Source organism: Pan paniscus, chromosome 15 (genome assembly GCF_029289425.2).
Source record: "Pan paniscus chromosome 15, NHGRI_mPanPan1-v2.0_pri, whole genome shotgun sequence".
NCBI lineage: Eukaryota > Metazoa > Chordata > Mammalia > Primates > Hominidae > Pan > Pan paniscus.
The window spans coordinates 320,576-347,522 of NC_073264.2; the positions used below are offsets into that span (position 1 = coordinate 320,576).

The 26,947-nt window shown below is 35.9% G+C and overlaps 1 pseudogene; it reads left to right on the top strand.

The window, feature by feature from the left end:
* The first annotated feature begins 3,043 nt into the window (after positions 1-3,043).
* LOC117978398 (putative ankyrin repeat domain-containing protein 20A2) lies at positions 3,044-26,165 on the top strand (annotated as a pseudogene).
* Positions 26,166-26,947: the final 782 nt, after the last annotated feature.

A 26,947-nucleotide genomic window follows, 5' to 3' on the forward strand; every position in this document is an offset into this window, starting at 1 on the left:
CTTCAATGATCTCTAATTTTTAGGGTCGCCGTGTCTTGCTTAAATATATCATAGTAACAGGTTCAGTGAATATCTTTATTTTTAATTTTATTTACTTATTTTTTTTTTTTGAGACAGAGTTTTGCTCTTGTTGACCAGGCTGCAGTGCAATGTCACAATCTTGGATCATTGCAACCTCCACCTCCCAAGTTCAAATGATTCTCCTGCCTCAGCCTCCCAGGTACCTGGAACCACAGGCATGCACCATCATGCCTGGCTAATTTTTTATATTCTGTAGAGATGAGGTTTTACCATGTTAGTCAGGCTGGACTCGAACTCCTGACCTCAGGTGATCCACCCACCTCAGCCTCTCAAAGTGCTGGGATTACAGACATGAGCCACTGCCCCCAGCCATCTTTTTTATTTATTTATTTTAATTGTTGTTCTGGAGATCCTGGGATGCATAGACAGTGAATATCTTTTTTGTTTTTTGAGACAGAATCTCACTCTGTCTCCCAGGCTGCAGTGCAGTGGTGTGATCTTGGTTAACTGCAACCTCTGCTTTCTAGGCTCAAGCGATTCTCCTGCCTCAGCCTCCTGGGTAGCTGAAATTACAGGTGCCAGCTGCCATGCCCAGCTAATTTTTGTATTTTTATTAGAGATGAGATTTTGCCATGTTGGCCAGGCTGGTCTTGAACTCCTGACCTCAGGTGATCCACCCACCTTTGCCTCCCAAAGTGCTGAGATTACAGGCATGAGCCACTGAGCCCAGCTGAATATTTTTTTTAAATCAATAACCTTATTTCTTAGAGTAGTTTTAGGTTCACAGCAAAATTGAGAGGAAGCTACAGAGATTTCTCATATATCCCATGCCTCCCACACAAGCATAGCCTCCCCCATTATTAGTATTTTCCACCAGAGAGTGGTCCATTTGTTACAACTGATGAACTTACATTGACACATTATAATCACTTGAAGTTCATAGTTTACATCAGGCCTCACTCTTGATGCTGTACATTCTGTGAATTTGGACAAACGTATAATGACATGATGTGTATCTATTACTGTAATATTATCAACAGAACAGTTTCACCGCCCTAAAAATTCTCTGTGCTATGCCTGTTCATCTCTCCCTTTCTCCCTAGCAACTCGTGACAACCATTGATGTTTACTCTGTCTTCATAGTTTTACTTTTTTCAGAAGAGTCATATAGTTGGAATAAGAAGAGTGGATATCTTTTTGAGCAGTTAAAAAATTAAAGCTCCATGGCAGTTGAATGTAGTCATTTAAGATGTTCTTTTTCCTTTTGTTTTTCTTTTGCTTCTTTATCTTTGTAAAGAATGATGTATTCTGATGAGATATGATTTACATACTTAGAAAACATGATTTGTATAGACATGTGGCACATAATAGAAAGGGTTGAGGAAAAGGACACCATGCCGTACTACACAGCACAACCTGGAGCATCTTGCTCTGTGAGGTGGGTCCAGATAGACTCTTTAGCAATGGAAGGGGACAAGTGCAAAGGGTTGTGCTTTATAAAACTGGAATCACAAAGTCTTTCATACTTACCTTCGGTTGGAAATAAGACCAGGCAGTGAATGCTATTAGGTAAATACATAAGTTCCTCACTGATCCTCTTCCTTTGAGGGATGAGGTTGACAACAGCCTGTATTATGATGACACGACTCACCTACAACTAGATTCTGTCATGAGAGATGACAAGGGAGTTTTGCTTTATGCGAGGTGAAAAAAATTTTTTCTCCTACTAGGGAGATGGGCAAGCATTAGAACATTCTGGTAGTAAAAGGGCGTTGATAGTTTTCTTTCTATATATTTTTTCACATCAGATAATATTGCCCGGCAGCCTGCCATACCTCCCCAGTGTTTATTCAGCTTCTCTCTGAATGTGGATAAGCTCTTAAAGGAGTGATCTTTCCAGTGGTTCTTTCTGTGGGAGGTAAAATGGCAGGTGAATTTGGGCCGTGTTATACGTAGGCCAGAGCAAATAGCTACAACTAAGGAAACCACCGAGCACCTTACCCAGAAGAGTATTAGCCAGAGTAACACACTGATCTCTCTTGAGAACTTCTCCACTGGTGGCTGGAAAGTCTTTGCAAGGATTCCTGTTTCTGGTCTGATTCCTATGTTTTGTTGGTTTCTGGTGATAGCATGTTTTATTCTAAACTAAACAGTTTGAACTGAAGAGCTAGAGAGGCTGTGTTGTGTTATAACAAAATAAGTGCAGTAACTACACCTTAACTGTGGGAGATACATTCCAAGACCCCCAGTGCATGCATGAAACCATGAATAGTACTGAATCACAAGCTGTTTTTCCCTATACATACATATCTATGACAAAGTTTAATTTATAAATTAAATTAAATCTGATGTTATCTGTAGATAGGGTGTGAGAATTGAATTGTGTCATCAGCAGGAATGATTGCTTGTTTGTTGGTGGGGAAAAACTCTCCACACATTTGGTCACAGAAGCCTTCTTTTTTGATGATTGTTGCTGTGGTGTGACAGCAGAGAAAAACGTGTCAAGTATGTCTTTCTGCGCATATAGTGGATAAGGGGTACTAGTGTATACTCTGTTGTAATGGCCCCTCATATTTTGGTCCAGAAATCATGCTCTTTGACACTGTTGGCTCATCACACCTGTTCTGCTAACAATACCATTTTTACTCAATCTCATAGGCTTTGGCTAGGATGACTTGTATACTGCAGTTCACTTGTAGATACCAAATTTTAATAAATTTATTCTTCTTTGCATCTAATAAATACAGAGGGAAGAGTTCTTACTGCATTAATTACCTACCAATACATATAATGAATGTTAATTCTAATAAGGTCCCAGGCATGCTCCCAAAGGAATGCTTTGTAACAAAGCGTCAGTCTTATGCTTTAAAAAACAAACCAAACCAAAACAACAACAACAGCAACAACAACAAAAAAAAACAGGATCTAAAGCATACACACAAGTGTGCACAATTTTTTTTATGAAGGTAGAGTCTTACTATGTTTCCCAAGCTGGTCTCAAACTTCTGGGCTCCTCAAGTGATCCTCCTGCCTCATCCTCCCAAGTAGTTTGGATTAGAGGCATGCATCACTGTGCATTCTTATGATTTTAATATTCTGTACATTTATTATTGATTTAAAATGCATTTTACCTTTTTCTTTAATAGATGTTGGAATTTCTGATGAATCTGCACTCAGGTAAGATTTCATAGATTTAAAAAATTATGTTAACTAAGAAAATACAGACGGAAGAAACTAATATCTGTTGAGTGTTGTATTCTGGGCTAGACATGCTAATATATTCTATGCATTTATCATCTCATAAAGCCATCATAACATCTGTGTTCCTATAACCTACTCTTAAATAAACAACTATGAATTAGAGCTGATTAATTGCCTCATGATCCCATAGTTAACAAAGTAGCTGGCCTACAGTTTGACCATCAGCCTGCCTGCCTTCCAAGTCCTTTCTCTTGCTCCTCAGCATAGATTGATAGATATCTGTGCAGCCCTTGGATCAAAGTATAGGTCTCAATCAGATCAATCGGATTCATTAATTTGATTAACTTCTAAATTAATGAGAGTTTAAATACCTTGAACTCTCATTTAAGTTTATTGTTAGAATGTGGTTAGTCCTAATAAATTTGACGATTTCAGTGGTAACCAGTATCTTATTTTTACCTTCAAAGGCTCTAGGGCAGATCTGACTTAGCTTGGGCCATAGGACTGTAAGTTTTACCAAAGCAAGTTTAGGCAAGTCTTAGAGACAAATTATTTGACTTCCCAGTTTGGTTTTCCATTTAGGCAAGTATTTCTGCTTACTTCCATAATACATTGTTTAGTCTTGTTGCTTTTTCCATGACTTTTATATAATCTTGTCTTCATTTTTTAAAACTTTCTTCTCTGTTTTTCTTGGTGTTTCTTTTGTTCTATTATTTTTTCAAACTCTGCTGCCTATGTATTCCAAGTTTTTCTATAGACAGAATCAAGAAGACATAGAATTACAGAATTTTAAGGAATCTTGGAATGAATTAAAATACCTTCTAGTATTTTTATCTGCGTTGAACATTCTGGTCAAGTGATTCTCTAGATAGAGAATGTGAGGGTCAAAGAGATTAGGAAGCTTTTTTTTTTTAGACATAGGAATTGGCAGAAATGAGATTTGAACTCATAGTAAAGCCCAGTACTCTTGCTTCTTTTTATGTCCTATTGGCGTGTGTTTTAATAATACAAACGGGAGTGAGTCTGTGGATAGAATGAGAATGGAATTAGCTGGTGAACCCAATGGAAGTAGATAAGAATGGAATGAGCAGGGGAAGTCCAAGTTTGAAGATAAACAACACTGGAATGGATAGGAGTACGGACTCTTCTACAAGAGATCAAAGTATTGGGGTTTATGACAAGTTTGATAAAGATAAATTATAAAAATGAAGGACACAAGATGTTGGGAATTATCTACAAAGGCACATTAAAATAGAAGGTTCAAGGGAGCTCTAAAAATTTTGCTGCTTTTTTTTTTAATCAAGGACTGACAAACTTGAAGATTTTTACTGAAAGATGCCAAAACATTTTGAGACACTGGGAAGAATGTCCAGAGCAGATAGAAATGTGGTGTCATCTACTTCCATCCTGACTTACAAAGGAGTGGCTTAGAGCCCCTGGAGTACTAAGGGGCTGGAAATTGCGGAATTACATAGATGTGTGGCACAGGGCAGGTGTCTCCTCACCTCTGCCTCTTTTCACAGTTCACTGATGTCCTTCCCATGTCCATGTGGGCTGGGTCAGGGGCATGATTAGCTGGCAAATCAGTCATGGAGTTCAGTTGGGTAGTTGGTAGTGTGTATAGCTGGTGGCAGGTGATGGAGACTCCAGTTAGCTTGTTTTTCAGGAGCAGGGATATAGAGAGCTCCTACTCCTGGTCATTTGAGGCCATTCTTTCAGGAATCTGTGCTTTCATACACTGAAGATTTGAAGATTGGAGACTTCTGTGGAACCCTGCAGAAGTAGAATCTGGAAGTGGGTGTCCATAGGAAGAAATATACTTAGATAGTACCTAGGGAAATAGAGGTACAACTATCATGACTCTGTTTCTTTTCTGGCAGTCTCTCTCCTTGGGTGTCTGAGTGCCTATGAAAATTTTTAAGGGCTTGCTAGTTCATGTAGACCTGAATAAGGTAGGACCTATAGAGTGAAAATAATGCGATTTTATAGTTGTTAATATTTTAATCTTTCTGGGAAAAGTATTCTCAATAAGAACATACACCTTTGCTATTTGACTTCTGTACATTTAGCTTTCATACATTTCAAATATTGTGGGGGCTTTCCTGTACCAATTTAGGGTAAAGGAAAGCAATAGGACCTTCCTAAGTTGGATCCATGCTGAGGAATCAAGACTACCATTTTGAAGTGATGTAGATTAGTCTTTTATCCAGAGACAGATCACGGAAAAGAGACAGTGGATCTTTCTACCTTGTTTTAGGTCATCAGTTTTATTCCAGTTTAGGGAACAAAATTTATGTCATCCATGAATCGAATTTTAAGTTCAGCTTCAGGACAGATAATTTTTGAGGGCACATTATTGTCAGGCTCTGCCAATATATTGACTGTCACTATTTGTTATAAACCTCAAGGTTAGTTTTCATTGAATATTTGATAGATTTAGACAGGTAGAGGTAGAAATAGGTAACTAAAATCTATTTTTAGAACAGAGGACATATTTTAATTATATCAAGAATCATAATTTAATATATAGATCACTGACCTTTCCCAGATTATGTTTTCCTTTATTTGAGGGGGAAGCTGGATATAAACTGGCAGTTAAAAAAATTGTAAAGAAATCAACTTTCTCATTTTCATTGTGTATTTTTGCTCTCAAGCATTTTCCATGAACTGTGTGTGGATTCATTGCCTACGTTGGATGATGAAGACTTGAGTGTTGCTACTAAGGTAAAGTGGTCTCTTGTAAAATTAATCTTCTCACTCTGAGTGTAGTTTTGCATAGTATTTACTTTTCAAATTTAGCAGTGGTTTACCTATCATTGTTTTATGGTGGTAATGGAAAGCTGGTCAGAGAAAAACGTACACATGGCTAGTTGATTCAAAAAATGTGTTTAACTTTGGTAACTAATAAAGATTGGTAAGTACTGTGACAAGGTGGGAGCTGAAAAATAAATGAACTGGAAAATAAGTAGTCACAGGAAAATCACATTAGGAAATGCTTTCTCCAATAGAGGAAATATGAAATTTGGTTAAAGTTTATTTGGATAAATACTAATACTTTGACTTTTAAATCATATGAGTGTGACTTTCTTAATATTTATTCCTGTATAAATCTTCAGTGGATCAAATTGTTTGCAGTAATCATGGAATCCTCCTGGTAATTTTTAGTGGCAGAAATATTCAGCACATAGCATATAGCTTTTGTTCTTGGAAACTTATCATTTTGGTGTCATATAGTTTTTAGGAGAGATTGTTTCTCTACTTATATTATTGGTTCTGTAGTGAGACTTAAAAAGTATTAAAAATTGTAGAAAAATAGCTGAGTTTGGTGGTGTACATCTGTAGTACCCACTACTTGGGAGTTTGAGACAGTAAGATTGCTTGAACACAGGAGTTTGAGAACAGCCTGGGCAACATTGTATCTGATTTAAAAATATAAGTTGTGGAAATGTAGAAATTTAAATTTATGTTCTCAAGATTTGTATTGCAAAGGGATTTTTATGTGATTTATGAGTTGTCCATGAAGAGTTTATATAAAACACTTCATCTAATTGAATAACATGTATTTTCCTGCAAATAACCAGTTCTAGAAGCAGAGACTCTTAATACCAATATGGTAAGTCTTTATCATCATAATTTTGTCATTGTAGTATATTTAAAATATTTACTTGGCCAGGCGTGGTGGCTCACACCTGTAATCCCAGCACTTTTGGAGGCCGAGGTGGGTAGATCACCTGAGGTCAGGAGTTCAAGATCAGCCTGGCCAACATGGTGAAAACCTGTCTCTAAAAAAAAAAAAAAGCACAAAAATTATCCAGGCATGATAGTGCATGCCTGTAATCCCAGTTGCTCAGGAGGCCAAGGCAGAAGAATCGCTTGAACCCAGGAGGCAAAGATTGCAGTGAGCCAAGATCGCACCATTGCACTGTAGGCTGGGTGACAGAGCAAGACTACATCTTAAAAAATAAAATAAAATAAAATAACCACTCAAAGTCCTTATATCATATTCTGAAAGTTTGAATGTCAGAAGGTTTTCTATTTAGTTTTTTAAATAATCATTGGAAGCTCCTGCATACCATAAGCTACTGGAGGTCAGTAAACATATTTGTGTGTATCCTGGAGTACCTAGAATACAGTCTTACATGTAAGAAGCATTTTACTTGTTGTTTTTTGAGATGGGGTTTCACTTTGTCACCCAGGCTGGAGGGCACTGGTGAGATCTTGGCTCACTCCGATCTCCATTTCCTAGGCTCAGGTGATCCTCACACCTGAGCCATCCAAGTAGTTGAAACAATAGAGCTATGTCACCACAGAGCGGTGTCACCATGCTGGGCTGAGTTTTGTAGAGATAGGGTTTTGCCTTGTTGTCCAGGCTCTTCTTTAACTGTTGGGCTCAAGTGTTCTGCTCGCCTCAGCCTCTCAAAGTGCTGGGGTTACAGACATGAGATATTCAGCCTTAATAGTTGTTTAATCTGAATAAATAAACAAATTAATTTTTATGTAATGGAATGTTATAAGTAATATAATAAACCTAATGTATCTAATCATTAAATATTGTATTTAAAATATTGCTTACATTGTATTATTTTTTAATATTTAAGGGTGTATAAGTTTTGACATGTTATGTTGAGAAATTATGCCATAATTAAAAAGGAAATAAAATAGAAATAGGTCATCGGTAGCAAAGAGGGTTACAATATATTTTCTAGTATCATTCAACTGGAATCTTAACATTGAGATTTTAGATTAACATTTCTTAAGCTTTTTATTAGAACCAACTCATTTTCCATTAAATATACCATTTCAAGCCATACATTACTCTTTATTATTATTATTATACTTTAAGTTCTAGGGTACATGTGCACAACGTGCAGGTTTGTTAAATATGTATACATGTGCCATGTTGGTGTGCTGCACCCATTAACTCGTCATTTATATTAGGTATATCTCCTAATGCTATTCCTCCCCTCTCCCCCCACCCCATGACAGGCCCTGGTGTGTGATGTTCCCCATCCTGTGTCCAAGTGTTCTCATTGTTCAGTTCCCACCTATGAGTGAGAACATGTGGTGTTTGGTTTTCTGTCCTTGCAACAGTTTGCTCAGAATGATGGTTTCCAGCTTCATCCATGTCCCTACAAAGGACATGAACTCATCATTTTTTATGCTGCATAGTATTCCGTGGTGTGTAAGTGCCACATTTTCTTAATCCAGTCTATCATTGATGGGCATATGGGTTGGTTCCAAGTCTTTGCTATTGTGAATAGTGCCACAATAAACATACATGTGCATGTGTCTTTATAGCAGCATGATTTATAATCCTTTGCATATATATATCCAGTAATGGGATGGCTGGATCAAATGGTATTTCTAATTCTTGATCCTTGAGGAATCTCCACACTGTCTTCCACAACGGTTGAACTAGTTTACAGTCCCACCAACAGTGTAAAAGTGTTCCTATTTCTCCACATCCTCTCCAGCACCTGTTGTTTCCTGACTTTTTAATGATTGCCATTCTAACTGGTGTGAAATGATATCTCATAGTGGTTTCGATTTGCATTTCTCTGATGGCCAGTGATGATGAGCATTTTTTCATGTGTCTGCCATACATTACTCTTTAGAATTCTGGTGACCAATTCTTTTTCTGGGTGGAAAGTTGATGGAAAGTTCCAGTTTTCTCTCTCTGTTATAATAATGTTCTTTCAGGTAATGGTAGATGACCATATTTAGCTAATTGAATGTCTTATAGTAAGAAACACTATCACAGAAGTACTTACAAAAAACTAATTGCAGCATAAATATTAATTAGTATTATCAGAGTTATGAAAGACTGAAGGCTCTGTTATAGATCTATTTCCCCATGTACTTTATTGTACTTCATGGTTTTCGTTTTCTTTCTTGGCTTAAGCTCATACTTCATTGACAAATTATGCTTGTTTTTTGTTTGTATCTCTCTTTGTTCTCACATGTTAAATTGAAATTTTTGGGGAGGCAGGGTCTTGCTCTGTTGTCCATGCTGCAGTGTAGTGGCATGATCTTGGCTCACTGCTGTATCCACCTCTCAGGCTCAAGTGATTCTCCCACATCAGCTTCCCAAGCAGCTGGGACTACAGGCACACACCATCATGCCTGACTCCTTTTGGTATTTTTTGTGTAGAGATGTGTTCTCATTATGTTGCCCAGGCTGGTCTCCAACTCCTGAACTCAAGCAATCCACCCACCTTGGCCTTGCAAAGTGCTGAGATTACAGGTGTGAGCCACCATGCCTGGGCAACATTGAGATTGATTTAAAGAAATTGATTAGGGCTGGGTGTGGTGGTGCACACTGCTTATCTCAACATTTTGGGAGGCAGAAGTGGAAGATTTGCTTGAGCCCAGGAGCTTGAGACCAGCCTGGGAGGTATAATGAGGCCTTGTCTCTACAAAGATAACAATAAAAACATTAGCATGACATGATGGTATGCACCTGTAGTTCCAGCTATTCAGGAAGTTGAGGTGGGAAGATTGCTTGAGGTCAGGAGTTTGAGACCACAGTGAGCCATAATCAGGCCCCTGCATTCTAGCCCTCGGTTGACAGAGTGAGACCCAGTTTCATAAAAAGGGATTGATAAGAAACTCTTGATGCAACTCATTATAATTTTAAATGGAAACTAATTCTTGATATTACCTTAGCTGTGTGTCCCCGAGAAAGTGTCAGAGCTTTTACGTGGACCTTCTCATGAAAAAGGAAACAGAATAGTCAATGGAAAAGGAAAAGGTGAGAACCGTATTTTATTTAAAAAGTCATTTGATGGAGACCAGGCGCGGTGGCTCACGCCTGTAATTCCAGCACTTTGGGAGCTCGAGGTGGGCGGGTAATGAGGTCAGGAGATCAAGACCATCCTGGCTAACATGGTGAAACCCCATCTCTACTAAAAACACGAAAAATTAGCCGGGCATGGTGGCGGGTGCCTGTAGTCCCAGTAACTCGGGAGGCTGAGGCAGGAGGATGGTGTGAACCTGGGAGGTGGAGCTTGCAGTGAGCGGAGATCGTGCCACTGCACTCCAGCCTGGGTGACAGAGTGAGACTCCATATCAAAAAAAAAAAAAAGGCATTGATGGAATGTTTCTTTTAAAATATGAGCACTAATAGAGTTTAATAGCTAAAGAAAATGTCCTATTAACTGTATCATAAGTAAAAGAGAAATGAAATGGTGATAAGTGGTGTCTCTAACCAAGGGTCAGCAGTTGATTCTATTGGAAGTACCACTAAAGGAGCTGAGTTATGAGTTCCATTTTAACATACCCTAAGACCTGAGGCAAGTCAGGAGAGAGGGAAGAGGAAATGAATAAAAGAGAAAGAAAGAATGAGGAGGGCAGAGTGTACATGGAATAAATAAAAAAAAAGTGGATGTATGTAATGGAGGGTCGTAAAGTCAAATTGATCTGTAGAAGAAGGAAGAACAGGGTGTTAGAAATAGGAAGGAAGATAAAGTGAGCTTCCAGTACCAAAATGTGTCATATAATTACAGTAACATTTTCCTTCTCTTGCTGTCATTCTCGCTACTGGGGAGGCATTAAGGATTGAGGTACTTTACCATGCAGACCTGTATTTTATCTACCATAGATGAACATCACCGTAAATGGTCAGCCATGTATGGCTATAATTTGTTTTTATAGAAAATGTTGTAACTTCATAGGATAGTATCATATTAACATAATTGAAAAGAATAGTGTTGGGTGATTTATTGGGAAGAAATTAATTAGAGAAACTTTGCCTGATTAAAAGTTCATTAGAAACATTATGGCTTATAACGTACTATTAAATTCAGGGACATAATAGGAAAGAAGTTGAGGCTAGGCCAAAAAGGCCAATTAGGGTAAACCAATATGGAAGCACACCAGTGTAGAACAGGGCATTCAAATTGTCATGAATTCGTTGAGGAGCTTCTGGAAAGTGCACATGCTGACTCAGCAGGTATTGGAGTCTGCATTTCTCATGAGCACTCAGGTGATGTTTGTGCTGGTCCTTGGACACAGCTCTGAATAGCAAGGGAATAGCCTTCCTTTAGAGAAATCTGGAAAAAGAACCACTGGAGAGCAATTTAAAAAATAACAGAATCCAGGGAAAGCTTTAATTTCCTTTTATTTCTGAGCATGATTCTAGCCACAGGAGAAGGAAAATGAGATGAAAAAAGAGAGATTACAGGTGTATACTACTGCTGAATACAGATGAAAAAAGTGGTCACAATCATCCATAAAAAGCAGTTAGGAAGGGAAGCATCAGGATGACAGTCTGATAATCATTTTTTCAAAGGAAGAGGGATGGCGAAAGGACACAAAAGGAGGAAAGAAAGACATTTGCTGGGGTCTTGGGAGTTAAAGCCAAGTAAACTTGAGACAACTCACTTCCAGTTTCTTCAGCATATGCCCAGTCTCACAAAAGAGGTTATTGCTGTGGAGAGTACTGGAGACAGGAGGGAGTGCTAGAGTTGGGGTAAACCACAGCAGCTCATTTCACTTGATAACTGTCAGGCCTCAGGGAGAGAAGTTTCACTGACATGAGTGAATAAGATATGATTAAGTTGCATATAGATGCTTTGGCGAAATTTTTTTGAGACAGCCAGTTCTTTGATATGATAGCTGTTTTATAAAAGTCCTTTACAGTGTAAGATAATATACCAAACTTAGTTAATTTTAGAAGTAATCATAAAATTCATTCCATGAAAACCAAAATTATCATTTTCAATAAATACTGCACTGATTTTGAAATATAAATATGTATTAATATCCAGCAAGTCTGTGGTCATTCAATGTTTTCTTTTTTGATAAATATTTTGATATCAGAAGCTTATTTGACATGGTTTATTTGATGTGTTTTATGGACCACCTTGCATGCGTGGATCAAGGAGCTCTAATTCAAGGCCAAATGAGGGGATAGGAGAAATGTAGGTGCTGCAGTAGCCCATGTGATCATGGGAAAAATGAGTAGTTTGATTAGCTGTTATTTCATAAGTGTGTATCCTAGCTGATCAATGTAGAACCCTTTCTTTGATGAGAGGTGAATCACACATTCACCTGAACTGTCATCCCAACTGCGTATTTCCTCAGTGACAAGACAAGGGGAATTTATTTGTGCTGTGCTGGCAGCAATGCCTCTGGTGTGTGGAGTTAAAATTCTCTGTACATTCACCATCAGCTTTGACATTGATTCTCTCAGGTTTGATTTACCCCTCTGTTTAATGGTCCCTTTTCTCCTCATCAGTCCACGTGTTCACGGTTATATCAATGCTTTTCTATTTTAAGTATAGGCATTTGAAACATAATCTCACTACTGAAATGTAAACTGTGCATTTTGGGAATCCTATATTCCTATTTTCCTCATTGTGTTTCTGTCATGTTGCTGTCCTAGGCAATGAAAAGTAGAAGCCAAGAAGAACCCTCAAAACCTTAAGTAATTATTTTATAGCCAGGCCTGAGAATTCAGCTCGACAGTAACACTGCATGAATGTTTGGTTGGCCCTGTCATACTTACATATAATTGATGACATATCCCCTTTGCTCTGTAGGGCCTCCTGCAAAACATCCTTCCTTGAAGGTAATTAATTATGTATATTTTTGAATCACAAACTCCATGTTGTATAAAATATATATGATTTATGAATCGTTTTCTTTTAAAACCCATCCAGCCTAGCACTGAAGTGGAAGATCCTGCTGTGAAAGGAGCAGTACAAAGAAAGAATGTACAGACATTGAGAGCAGGTACATTTAATGGAATACTGGAAATAAAGTACATTCAATGATTGGATGTACTCATATTATTCTTATTCCTAATTCTATTTGTTCAATATTGAATAGAAGGCATTGACATAAATGTTATTGTTGGTATCCATATTTGAATAAAAACAAATTTAGAAGCATAAAAAAGATTTTAAAAATGTAAGCTTTAAGTCAGATGTTTCTGTTTTAATGTTTTGAATAGCATGAAGTTTACAGTATAAAATTTTTATACTTGTCAGGGATTCAAAGCAGTGAATTTTGAGACTCTTAAGATATTTCCAGTGAGTTAAGTGCTAGTTGGAGTTCCGATCTTTACCTAGAGGAAAGCTTTACTTATTAAAGTGTCAGTTTCTGTTTTAACTTCAGAGGCTTGCTGCTAGTGTTATTACACTGATGATCTGAAGCCTATCAGATGTTCTAATGAGCAAGACTGTGTGTGTAGGTGTATATATAGACGTGTGTATGCGTGCACTTGTGGCATCTTTGACTATTACAAATGACGAAAGTAATGATTCATTTATGACTGGTAGACACAGTCTTTTAAAATGGTGATTTTGAGCCTTTTTGGTGTTAAAGTTTTCAAAACATGATTGCATAGAGGCTACCAACATCATAAGTTGGTTGTTTTTCATTTCAATGCCCTTTTGAAATCTTTAACTACATTGTGATGCTCAGAAATAATATGCAGAATTTTTTGTGTCCTAAAATGGTATGTGAGTGGTTATACACTTTATATACCTTTCTGCCACTTTCTTTGGTGTGTTTTGTATTATATTTTCCACTCGTACCCACATTGGTGTGATTATCTCTGGTTTAATTCATTTTACACCGTTCATTGTATTCCCTCATACCACTTTACCACATTTAGTTAGACTCTCCTGTTGCTGATAAATGAAGAAATAAAAAGAAAAATAATGTCAGATTAAGAAGGCTTTTCTTCAATTGGTTTGTACCTATTAGCATTTACTATATGAGAGTTTAAACCTGAAAAGTTCAGAATACAAGCATGCATCACCATATTTTATTAATGCCCTTAGAACTATGACTCATGAGACTTTAGCCTATGAAGTTAGGACAATTCATTTCTCTGAAGAAGAATGCTGGGCTGTTCTCAGAAAAGAAAACTGAAAATAGCAAATGATATTGTCTTATTTTACCTCTTGGACATCCTTGAATGAAACTGCTACTAAAGGGATACTCGGATCAAAATTCAGATCTAATGTTTTGAACAGTATAGTTTGTGAATGTCCAGTGATCATGAGCCCTTGATGGGAAAATGACCTTTCGAGTTTCACTTTTGCATTTTTTGCTCTTTTCGTTGACTTGTCTTGAAAGCTTAAATTCAACTATTTTATTTTTACAGAAACCAGGAATATAACTTTTAAAATATATGTCTGTCCTGTCTCACGGTGTTGTGTACTCTTGAGATCTTGTATGAACATAGACTTATATGGGAACAATTAGGTTTTTTGTTTGTTTGTGTTTTTGAGACAGAGTCTTGCTCTGTCACCAAGGCTGGAGTGCAGTGGCTCAGTCTTGGCTCATTACCACCTCTGCCTCTCGGGTTCAAGCAATTCTCCTGCCTCAGCCCCTTGAGTAGCTGATACTACATGCACATGCTACCATACCCTGCTAATTTTTCTATTTTTAGTAGAGATGAGGTTTCACCAGGTTGGCCAGGCTGCTCTTGAACTCCTGACCTCAGGTGATCTGCCCACCTCGGCTTGCCAATGTGCTGGGATTACAGGTGGGAGCCACTGTGCCAGCTACAAATAAGATTTTTAAGGCTATTATATTTTATACATTTCTTTGGTCTATGTGAATTCTGAAGGTATTCATGCATTGAGGGAAGATTATCTCAGTTTAATGAAAGCAGTTTTTAATTTAACGTATATTCATTAAAAATTTTTGTGAAGTTTTTGTCTCTAGTACACAGAAACACACAATAATGTCATGGGTATTTGACCTTAATGTGTTTATGCACAAACTTAGTTATTCAAATATTTTCTTATCCCTGAAGAATCTTAATTACTAATAAACAAATTTCTCATGGAAAACAACATATATAACAGAGATGGTTGAGTGATTGAAAGTAAACTGTAGTAAATACCAGAAGCTTAGAACAAGTTAAGTAAACTTGTCTGAGTTAATAGCAATTACAGGACTTTTAAAATACATTAGAACACGGGGGAGTAGTGCATTTGTGGGGTAGAGGACAACATGGTACTGCTTCAGTGAAGAAAGAACTTTTACACCTTATTACAATTTGTATTATTGTTTTATAGTGTTGATTTTCCCAATATTAATGGGAACCACTGAGCATTTGCCTTGTGGTGTCTCCTCAGCTATATTCACATATTCCATCACCTTTTCTTAATGGATAATCACGCACTATGAGTAAGGGTTTTCAGAAAAGCTGTGTCATTTAAAGATAACACAGGAGCATCAAATTTAATTCTGCTAGGACGCCTGGTCTACTGATTAACTGCAGCTAATATGAGGTCTACTTCACATCCAAGTTAAATTCAGTGCCCTTAATCAGTCATATGATGAGGTCAACAGTAATAAATTATGCAATATTTTTTCAGCCACCCCTACAGTTTTAATTTCTTTTTCCCCTTATGTCTGTGTTTAACATTTTGCTTTGCAAAACATGATGATAATCTTCTAGAGTAGTGAGGACAAGCTATAAATCCAAAGTTTCTTACCTATGCAAATGACTTGTTTGCTCTATTTTCTCATGAGCTTGGTAGATCCAGGAAACAGAACTTTTAAAACAAAATCCCTATATGTTGCTGGGTGTGGTGGCTAGTGCCTCTAATCCCAGCACTTTGGGAGGCTGAGGCAGGCAGATAACCTGAGGTTGGGAGTTTGAGACCAGCCTGACCAACATGGAGAAACCCATCTCTACTAAAAACACAAAATTAGCTGTTCATGGTGGCACATGCCTGTAATTCCAGCTACTTGGGAGGCTGAGGCAGGAGAATTGCTTGAACCCAGGAGGCAGAGGTTGCCATGAGCTGAGATCACACCACTGCACTTCAGACTGGGCAGGAAGAGTGAAATTCCATCTCAAAAAACAAAAACAACCACAACCACAACAACCACCACAAAACCCAAATGCATTTCCTTGGCACAGTAAAACTGAAACAGAAAAAGGGTAAAGTAAATACAAGTAACTGAAAGAGTTTATGTATATTATTTTACTTCTCATTTGATAAAATTTGTAAAGTAATGAGCAGAGTGTATTTCTCCAGGGACCCAGATATATACATTTATTTATTCAATAGAAATTCATTCTTATAATGGCCACTGATACCTATATCCTAAATATTTCTGAAAACATCTCCTCAGGCCTGCATCATCTTTGCAACATTGCCTTACATTTTATCTTTGTTCATTGATTTATATGCCTCAGAATTTTATGCTCCTCACAGTATTTAGAGTGAATTATCCCTAATGCAAATAGATCCGTGAACCACTCCTGAATACCTAATGTCCAAGCATCTTAAAGGTTTATATAAGGATTTCAGAAACTGACTTCTGGGTTGGGCATGGTGGCTCATGTCTGTGATCCCAGCACTTTGGGAGGCTGAGGCAAGTGGATCATTTGAGGTCAGGAGTTCAAGACCAGCCTGGCCAACAAGGTGAAACCCCATCTCTAATAAAATACAAAAATTAGCAAGGTGGTAGTGGCACGCTCCTGTAATCTCAGCTACTCAGGAGGCTGAGGCAGGAGAATTACTTGAACCTGGGAGGCTGGGTTGCAGTGAGCTGAGATCATGCCACTGCCCTCCAGTCTGGGAGACAGAGTATAACCTTGTCCCAAAAAAGAAAAGAAAAGGAAACTGATTTCTGCCCAAATCTCCATCTGTATCCCTTTCCCCATCTGCCTTTTTCTCTGGAATTACTGAGCTGCTGGTAATGGCCCCCTCACCATTCCTCTTCTGCAGAGAAATACATACTCTCTTGGAGGCTTCTCTTCCTCTCTTGTTGCTGCCTGGCATGTGCTCACCCTTTCCTGCCCTCTGCCACGCTTAATCTGGCTAACCTCACTCTCTAAGTCTCAGCTAATGGATGATCTTTAGGAAAGCCATCCCTGACAGCTTCTATTTTCCTTCCTTATTCCCCAGTGCCTAACACTTAGCAGTAACTCACTAAGTAATTATTTAGCAAAATTAAGACTGTTTATACAAAGATGATTCAAAAGATTGTCCTCTACAGTCTAGCAGCAAAGGGGGTCAACATGTAAAGACATGATGTGCAGGTCAGGTGGTAAAGTGACACTAGAAAAATTGACAAGGTACTAAGGGACCCCAACGAAGCAGACACCTGTGTGTGTGGAGAAAGATAGCTAGAATCAAGGAAGATTTCACATAGCATTCTGAGCCTTTTTTTTTCCCTCTTTTTGGAGACAAGTTCTTACTCTATCACCCAGGATTGGAGTGCAATGGCATGATTGAGACTCACTGAAACCTCAGACTCCTGGGCTCGAGGGATCTTCTCATCTAAGCTTCTTGAGTAGAGGGGACAACAGGAACATACCACCATACCTGTCTAATTTTTTGTAGAGTCAAGGTTACCTATGGTTCCTAGGCTGGTCTTAAACTCTTGGCCTTGAGCAATTCTCCCATTTTGGCCTTCCAAAGTGCTGGGATTACAGATGTGAGCTATTATGCCCAGCCTACTTTCTGAGTCTTAAAATAAGAAAATAAATTTTTCAGAATAGCAGGGGAAAACATTTGTGATGTAAAAAATGGGGTGCACACTAATTGAGGTATAAAGAACAATAATTTTGCAAATTATTAGTAACTGCCAACTCAATTAATGTCTTGTTAAAAAGATACTGTTATGAAGTATAGTAAAGCATTACATTGTATATTTTGACTGTATTTCAAATATCTGTTTTGTTTCCAACAGTTTTGTTGACTTATGTTGGGTGGAACAATTTGTGAGTGACCCTGAGATTTTGCATGGCTTGAATCTGGTGATATCTGGTGTCTCCCCAAGTGGTTTGTTGAAGTTTTGGATAATTAGAAGTATTTCTTACAGAAGTAAATATTTCAGTAAACATTGTTTCATTCAAACTCTCAAAATATAAAATACAAAGAAATGTTATTCTCTATTTATTTTTATAAAGATTATAGTCTTTATCTAACTCTTCTTAGTTCATTTGAACTAAATCAATGAATTTGTCTACAGAACAAACCTTATCAGTGGCTTTAGAGGAAGAGCAAGAAAGGTGTGAAAGAAGTGAAAAGAAGCAATCACAGGTATATGAAAATTTAAGTTCTTGTTTAATATTAGGTTTTTTTTTTTGTTTTACTAACAAAGCATAGTCCAAATGACATGACCTTTCAGACTATACCTTTAGAATCCAATAGATCATAATTTTATATTTAATTTTTAAAACATCTTAACCAGTTATGAAACTTAAGATATTCTTACTATCTCTAGTAACTATTAGTTATTTTTGTAATTCTTAGTATCTCTATTAACTCATAGCTGTCTTTACCCTTGGAACTGAGGCAAGAAATTTTCAGAATTATCTTGCTGTTTTATTTATATAACCTTACTCATAATACACAAGGTAACATGAAGTATTGGGTCATATTACTGAGGAATAGAAATTATGAACAGTTTAACACCAATGGCCACTGAGTTAAACTAGTGTTAAAGGAGTCATCATTGCCAGTGCTTCAAATGTTGCAGTTTTATATTGCTGGTCACCAGTGCCGAGGTTAAAGATTTATTCTGTTTTGTGGTCACCGGTTGACTTCTGTGTCTGTGTTCAGGGAGTGAATGGGGTCATAAAAGTCAATGCAGTTGCCTATTAAGAGAATCCTACCTTGCAGAATGGGACCTTTGGTGTCAGGGTGTGAACAATAACTTTATTTCAACATAAATACATACTAAACATTACTAAAATTTAAAAAATCCAAACCCTATCACTACCGGAACTTAAAATATATTAGAAGTGGATATAAGCAGAAATTCTATCTAGATACATAACACTATCATAGTATATCATTTGAATTAGAATTTAAAATTTTGCTTCTCTTTCTTATTGGTGTTCAGTTTAGCTCTTAATAATTTAGTGTTTGCCTAGTGCTCTAGTTAATCTTCAGAAATAAACATGCACTGTAGGGGCTCACTCTTTCTGGTATGCTGAGGTAAAGTCTTCGTAAGAGAGGAAGCTTTTATAATACTACCTATCATCTTTGAATTCATTTCTGGTAGATTTTACACAAATGCATTAAGTTTAGTCCAAACAGACACTGAGAGTTCAGCTTGCTGGTTCATGTTTCTGTCCTATGTTAAGCCAAGGCAAATTATTTTTCACTTTTTAGTTACAATCCCATAATTTAAGAGTAGCAACACATAGATTAAGTTTCACAGTTAAATTTTAAATATTTTCTAATATTTCTTTGTTTATACTTGATTAAGGCTAATTTTAAAACATGCACTCTGACAGAAAAGACATCTGAGAAACAAAACAAGCAAATTTGTTTTCCATTTTGCACCTGCCCCCTCCCAAAAAAAGTCTCAAGAACCAGAACTGGGTAAGAACAGTGATAAAGGGAATCAATCTATATATTCATGACTTTCTTTAAAATTCATTACAAACAAGTTCAAGCTGAATATTGGTAAAATTGCTGAAAACCCCAAAATTACTGCTTGCCCTGAGGAAGAGCTCCTACATGGTAACTCTAAAGAGGGATGAACAAAAAAGGAGTGCCCTCTAGTCTGATGAATCGTGTCCCTGATTGTGAGGAGAAAAATGTATCTGGAGGGTCTAGCTCTGTGGCAGTCCAGGCAGCGCCTGAACAGAGGAAGCCCATGTCAAATGTCTTTTTATTCCATTCACACTCCAGGTCCCTGAAATACACTTACCAGTCATCTTCTAAGCTTCATTTAAAATAAAATAAATCAGACTATAAAAATGATAACAAACCAGACACACAGCTTGTTTCTAACACAGATGATGGAAATTTTTGTTATGATATAGAAACTGAAAAAGTAAGGAACCCAGTAATTATGATTGAAATGAAAAATGATTAAGAGTTTGACATGCAAATGGAAAAATATATAAACCCAAATACCACTAATTGGAAATTAGACATTAGGCATTGGTCTCAGTCTAGAGATCCAGAAAGTCTCTTTGATTTGTGGTTTACCCACTCCAAAGAAATGAAGCATATGATTCAGATAGAAAGTCACAGTATTTCTGCTGCTACAGATACTTATAAAAACAGAAAACCAACACAGTGCTTATTCCAGAAGCCGCTGTATGACAATCCCAGTGTTAATAACTACAAAAGCATGAATGTTGAATTATAAAATGCGGGTTATTCTTTGCCACATAGTGAGAGAACATCAAAAATATAGCTAGAAGACTTACAGCAAGATATTCCAAGGTCACTAACATAGCACATGTATACATATGTAACAAACCTGCACATTGTGCACATGTACCAGAACTTAAAGTATAATAATAGTAAAAAGAATGAGGTAGGCATGTTACAAGTAGAGTTCCTGGCTTTGGAGAAAGAGAAAGTCCAACTTCAAAAAGACAGAGGTTCACTTGCTGCTTCTTTTTTCTCTTTATCAATTATTTGATTTAGGCAAATTTTCTATTCAAGAAAATCTCATGTGTACAGTTACAGCGGGGTTTTCTAAATGTGTAATTATGTGTCAAAGTAGATTAGTCCTGCTATCTAAACAACGGTTCTGGAGAATGTTCTCATAATGTTTCTTCATTAATCAACCTAAGTCTCACTCTCAGTCTTCCAAGTGGCCTATGAGCTGGGAAACTAATTCAGCCATATACCATGTGACCTTCTGAACCAGATCAACATAAAGAAATTGCTAAAGAAATAAGCTTTAGATTCTAGATTCTTTTTTCTGTATTCATTTAGAGATAAATTACATTTATTTAATGATAGAATGGGAATACAATGGGAGGGAAGCAATGACTGAGATGAGCCACAAAAACACATCTAGCCTTGAGAGTTGCAATGAATATTCCCAGCCAAATGAGTCTGTTTAATGTGTTTTCATGCACGCCAGTTTATCTGCTTAGCTCAAACTGTTTGAATTTATAGTTCCATCATGGTTATTTCCAATATTTTGAAAACAAATATATACTTCCACATATTTTAAAAAATCACCACTCCAATATTTCTGTTGAATCAGACCTTACATTATGTTGTTTAATAAAGTATGGTAAGTTTTGGCATGTATGATTTTTATCATATAAGAAAGAAGCATAATTTCTTAGCTAAAAATTTAGCCTTTGACTCTTTAGTAGAAAGTTGAATTCTGTACATTGTGCTCTAAAGATAGACAAAAATCTAGAGATTTTCTTCTTTCAAAGTAAAAGCAGATGAGGCCTTTTTCCACCCTCTGAGGTGTTAAATTGCTTTGCTCAAGTTAGACTTTTAATATATCTGACTAATTTGATAAATTTATCTGGTAATTTATGTCATTCAGCAATATGGAATTGTATCATGTTATTTGGTGCCGTGAAATGCTAGGGAATGCCACCTCAAGAGCTCTGGATGAAACATTTCACATGTCTTGGTTGGTTTGACTCCCATTTTCAGTAGATAATGGGGCTAAAGTAGATAACTGTACTGTATGTTTTCCACCTATAAATGTTTGTGGTAATTGAATGTGAAATCTGGGAAGCATCTCATTTTCCAGAATTCTGCACTAGAAACTCAGCAGTTTCACTCTGCTTCTTGTGTTGTGGCAAACATTGGTTCCCATAGTTCAGGGAGAACTTTCACTTTTTTGATATCCCAGGATCCAAAAAAAAAAAAAAAGAGATAAAAGGCAGTGGGGAAAAGAATAGCTCAGTGCAGAAAAGGGAAAACTTCTTTACTCTTCCTGAAGGCCTACAAGGTCACATCCTCTTAATCTGGCTATTTCATGTAAAATCCAGGTGGCAATGACAGAAGATATATATTATGGCTGTGTCTTTTTATTTCTCTGTTTCTGCCAGTCAGATAGCATAAACATTTATATCAGATAGCAAAGAGTGGATGCGAATAAAAGCACAAAATGGAGAAGAGTCCTTTTTGAAATTTTGGAAAATTATTCCATTCACTCAAACAGAAATGAGCAGACTTGACAAAAATTTCAATGATAAAATGATAAGTATCTTATAATTATTATGTATAATGATAAAATTAAAGTAAGCACAAAATACTTTTATTATTAAAATGGTGATAGTTAACTTGAATCAAGTGAAAAAATCAGGGAAAACGTTTTTTTATTGAATAAAATAATAATTATTATTCATATTACTTTTATTAAAGGTCAAAGAAGGAAATAATACAAACAAAAGTGAAAAAATATAACTATCAGAAAATGTATGTCATAGTACATCTTCTGCTGCTGACAGATTAACCAAACAAAGAAAGGTTGGGAAAACGTATCCTCAGCAATTTCCCAAGAAACTGAAGGAAGAGCATGATAGGTAAGTAAGCCTACAGCAGTGTGTTTTTGTTTGTTTTTTGTTTGTTTGTTTTTTTCTGAGATGGAGTTTCTCTCTTGTTGCCCAAGCTGGAGTGCAACGGTGTGTTCTCACCTCACTGCAACCTATGCATACGGGTTCAAGTGATTCTCCTGACTCAGCCTCCCTAGTAGCTGAGATTACAGACATGTGCCACCATGCCCAGCTAATTTTTTGTATTTTTAGTAGAAATGAGGTTTCACCATGTTATCCAGGCTTGTCTCGAACTCCTGACCTCAGGTGTTCTGCCCGCCTCGGCCTCCCAAAGTGCTGGGTTTACAGGAGTGAGCCACCGTGCCTGGCCACCTATAGCAGTATTTCTCAGCAGATAATTGTCATTGTGCTATAAACTAATTCAAAATTTGACAAATGTTCCTTATGATTAACAAGTTTTATAGTTTTACCAGGGATATTTAGCCCTGCCTGGTAATCAGAAAAATGCAAATTAACATAAAATAAGATATATTTTGTAAAGTCATGATGATATTGAAAAAGTAATTACTACCATTGAAAATGTGAGGAAAAAGGCATTCTCATACACTGTTGGTATATGAAATTGGTAAATTATTTCTGAAGGGTAACTTAGTGCTGTGTATCAAAATTTCAAATAACCTGACATCCCTTTAACTCAACAACTCCACTTCTGGGACTAGATTTCACAGGAAAACATAACTTGTGTAAACATACACACACTTATTAAGGGCATTAATTATATATTACGCATAATGAACAATAGCTTAATAAATATATAAAATATATGAAATAAGAAGGTGAATTGGAAGTATTAAGAATTATAAAAAGTGTGGGGTGACAGATGTTAGACTCTTTAGCCTAGTTTAAGATGACAATCATCTGCAGATATAGTTTGTGTGAGAGACATCTTACTTTGTAAATCATTTGGAGAGACACCTACAATATTTCATAGAGATGAAACTTTATTTCTAGTGAACTTATACGCTTGTCAATAAATAGTAACTTTAAAAATTTAGTTGATTGTAAATGATCTTTTCTAATCGGGGAGTAATTATGACTGTGTGATTTGAAAAGGTAATTTTGAACTTCTAACTATACTGAATTATTTCCAGTATCCTTCTTTATAATACATACTAGAGTGACTAGTAACAAAAACTTTAGCAGAATATTCTTTCCTTACTACTTTTCAAGTATATACATTCGTTTGAAGATGTTGAAGTGAGAAATTAAATATCTGAGAACTACAAAGGAAAAATAATCCAGAACATAGAAATTTTATTAGGATGATAAAGAGCATCTGCAGAGGTAGATCACAGGATGATCTCTTTGTTTTTTAACAAAATGAATTTTAAGATAAATGTCTTTATCTGAAGATGCATCTTAAGACAAGGAAGTGAAGAAAAAACAAATGTTAATATGCTGTACAAAAAAATAGAGAAGAATAAGAAAGGAAAGAGAAACAATATAAGAAAGTAGTTGAAGCAAAACAACTTGAACCAACTGTTCAATCACTAGAGATGAAACTGAAGACTACAAGAAATACTCCAAATCAGATAAATCAATCTTTGGTAAAAATTCTATATTTTAAACTTTATTTTATCAATGTTACTTATAATATCCTCTTGATTTAATATATAATATTTTGGTCTAAAACAAACCAGAAATGTTATCTCATTTTCAAAAAATGAATGATGACACTTACAGGTACAATTATTGATATTTATTATAAATCTTGGCATCCACATAGGATATTATTTTATTACAAAGAGCTTTTGAAAACAATAATATGCCATAATATATACTTAGTGATAACCTATTGATAAAGATTTTTTCCCAGAAAAATTGTTCCTTGTACTTCCCGCTATTTCATATTGATTACTGTACCTAATACTATAAAGAGGAAACAAATTATTGCAATCACAAATAATCTCATGATATTCTAAGAAGAGCTCTATAAATTTTATCTTATTTAACATTGGTGTTTTGAAATAAAAGTTTTCTTTCTTATTGATACATTTACACCACAGAAGTAACTGTGATCTGTCAGAGAACTAGAAGTAGAGTCAGAAGTCCTGGGGAAAATCCTGTAGCTTGCTTATATTTTTAACATTTCTTTTTCAAAATTGTGGTAACTTGATGAGTTCATCAATGAATGTATATAGGAGTGACTAGTATAATGTCTAGATTTATGATTTAGTAAATGTAATTCTTACAACTGACTATAAAAGTGTTAAAAGAGTCAAATTGAAATAGAATGTTATCAGCGAAACAGAACTGTAGTAACTCTGGGAAATTTTATCTGTCCAAATACGTGTGAAGTAAGGTTCTTACTACAGGGTGGTGTATGGGTTAGATATCAAAGTGTAAATGCAATTTTTTGATATATTTTAATTTAGTCAAATTTGTTAATGCTTTAATTTATGCTTTTGAGTTTGTTGTAATTCAGGGAAAGGCTTTTCCAATTTTGAAATTCTTAAAAATTCTCTGGTGTGCGTGTGTGTGTGTGTGTTTACTTTTATAAATTCATTGACTTTAAATAAATTTCTGAACTTTTTGGAACTTATGTTCTATAAGGTTCAAAGTCTTGTTTCAACATTTTCTCCAGTTGGATATCCACTTACAGTAACCTTTTTAGTATATGGATGTGCAGGTTATTCTTTAACTTCAGAGGTAATCATGATATGTTATTTTATTGAGTACTAGCTAAAACTTTCTTTTGTTTTATTTAGGATTTTCATAGTCACGAAGAAATGAAAGATCTGATGGATGAAAATTGCATTTTGAAGACAGATATTGCTATACTCAGACAGGAAATATGCACAATGAAAAATGACAACCTGGAAAAAGACAATAAATATCTTAAGGACGTTAAAATTGTGAAAAAAACAAATGCTGCCCTTGAAAATTATATAAAACTCAATGAGGAATTGACAACAAAAACAGCATTCCGGTATCAACAAGAGCTTAATGATCTCAAAGCTGAGAATACAAGGCTCAATTCCGAACTGTTGAAGGAAGAAGAAAGCAACAAAAGACTGGAAGCTGAAATTGAATCATCAGTCTAGACTGACTGCTGCTATAAGTAAACACAGTGAAAGTGTGAAAACAGAAAGAAACCTAAAACTTGCATTAGAGTGAACACAAAATGTTTCCATACAAGTAAAAATGAGTTCTGATATTTCCGAAGTAGAAGATAAGAATGAGTTTCTTACTGAACAACTTTCTAAGATGCAAATTAAATTCAATACCTTAAAAGATAAGTTCCGTAAGAAAAGAGATACTCTCAGAAAAAAGTCATTGGCTTTAGAAACTCTCCAAACGACCTAAGCCAAACACAGCAGCAAATAAAGGAAATGAAAGAGATGTATGAAAATGCAGAAGCTAAAGTGAATAATTCCACTGGAAAGTGGAGCTGTGTAGAAGAGAGGATATGTCAACTCCAACATGAAAATCCGTGCATTGAACAGCAACTAGATGATGTTCATCAGAAAGAGGATCATAAAGAGATAGTAACTAATATCCAAAGAGGCTTTATTGAGAGTGGAAAGAAAGACCTCATGCTAGAAGAGAAAAATAAGAAGCTAATGAATGAATGTGATCATTTAAAAGAAAGTCTCTTTCAATATGAGAGAAAGCAGAAAGAGTAGTAAGTATCAAGGAAGATAAATATTTTCAAACTTTTAGAAAGAATATTTAAACATCTGGCTCTGGATACGTGTTGAACTTAGTTGAATATAAAAATCAATGGATAAAAAGTGTGTTTACCATACTGTATAATTCCATTTACATGAAGCATCCAGAAAAGATAAACGTATAGGGACAAAAAGTAGACTAATGTTTGCAAAGGGCTGGGGCTGAAAGCTGGTAGTGACTGCTAATGGGCCTGAGGGATCTTGCAGTGATGGAAATGCTGTAAATTTGGATTGTAGAGATGGCTGCACAACTCAGTAAATGGACTAAAAAATCTTTTAACTTTAAGTTAAAACAGATACATTCTATAGTATGTAAATTATATTTCAACAAAGCTATTTTAATAAAAAAAAGGAAAACCGTGTTTACTATACCAGCTTAGAAACGTGCCTCATTTCTAGGAAATAAAAGGTAGAGGTGAGAGATGATTTACTTTGAGAAAAGACATTGTGTCACCTATGAAATTTTATTAGGCACAGAGTCATATTTTAAGGTAGATAGTTCTGTACTGCTGAAATAATAATTTTAATGACTTTATGTTGCCACATGTTAAGACCATAATGTAAGTATAAATGGAAATGTTTACACCTGAAATGAGTATTTTCAAATTAAAATTTAATTGATTTTCTTTGACACTTAATTCTAGATTTCCCAGATGAACTGAAGTGTATTGCTGTGTCTTGTAATACCTTGCTTTAAGTAGCTTTTTATGTATTTTAGTTGGTATATCTTTGTTATTAATCATATTAATTTAACAGATCTGAAAATATGTCAAATTACATATTTTTA